Source organism: Pleurodeles waltl, unplaced genomic scaffold (genome assembly GCF_031143425.1).
Source record: "Pleurodeles waltl isolate 20211129_DDA unplaced genomic scaffold, aPleWal1.hap1.20221129 scaffold_39, whole genome shotgun sequence".
Classification (NCBI taxonomy): domain Eukaryota; kingdom Metazoa; phylum Chordata; class Amphibia; order Caudata; family Salamandridae; genus Pleurodeles; species Pleurodeles waltl.
In genome coordinates this window covers 10241726-10242902 of record NW_027150097.1, presented here as the reverse complement: position 1 = coordinate 10242902, position 1177 = coordinate 10241726, and positions in this window count along the sequence as shown.

Sequence of the window (1177 nt, the reverse complement as noted above, 5' to 3'; positions counted from 1 at the left end):
TTAGGCCACAATGTGTGATTTTTGGCGTCACCCTCACTAATGACAGTTTGAAACCAAATAAGGCATCACTTGGACAGAAAACATAGGTCTTTAACTGGGAAGAGTAGAGATTTTTTTGCCAGGAAGCCACATGAGATAACACAACAGAAAGAAACAGTGAAAAATGTGGCGTTCACCCCAGCAAATGCCTTGAAAGCTTCATACCAAGTGGCATAGAGAAAAAGTGATTCTCCCAGCAATTCTTGATATGGCTAAGACAATGCTTGGTGAAAAAGCAGTAGTGAAGTTAAAAATGATACCCATTTCAGATATAACAGTTTGCCGCAGCATCTCTGACATGTCAGAAGACCTCCATGAACAACTCATAACCTGGTTGAAATCGAGTTGGTTTGCTTTGCAGTTGGATGAAGCATCTCACTTGTCAAAGGAAGCCCATTTAATTGTGTATGTCAGATATTGAAACCTGAAATCAATTATTTTACAATGAATACAAAAATATCTGCATTCAAGAAGAAGCTTGAGTTACGGAGAAAAACAATTGAAGTTGGCCTGCTTTTGAGGAAACTGAATATGACATTTCAGGTGTTGCTGAGTTAATAAAAATCACCTGTCATCTCTCATGGACAGTTTACAAAAGTATTTTCCTGCGGACAATGACCACATGCATGATTGGGTCTTTCAACCATTTATGGCGGAGGTGGGAACTCATCACCCGATTCACATGCAGGAAGAACTAACTGAGCTCCAGAGTGACCGTGCACTGTGGTTTCAATTCAGCAAACTCTTACTGGGGGAGTTTTGGTTGAAAATGCCTGCAGAACACTCAGCTTTGACAGAAATTGCTGTCAGAACTCTCCTGCCATTCAGCTCATCGTATTTATGCGAGACTGATTTCTCAGCTCTTGCGGTATTGAAAACAAAGTATCGTTCAAGAGTGGAAGTGGAGCACAACCTTAGGATGGCATTAGCAGGAATGCAGCCACAGATCGACCATCTCTGTGGGGAAAAACAGGCACACCCGTCACATTAGTTTTTAAAGTATTTTTATCTATAGTAACTGAAATTATGTTTTATGTAGAAAATAAAGCAACACTGTAAAGTTTTGGGCAAAGGTTTTTCGAACTGGGCAAAAAATAAGCACTCTGAAAGTACTCGACACGTGAAACAGGCAGGCAGA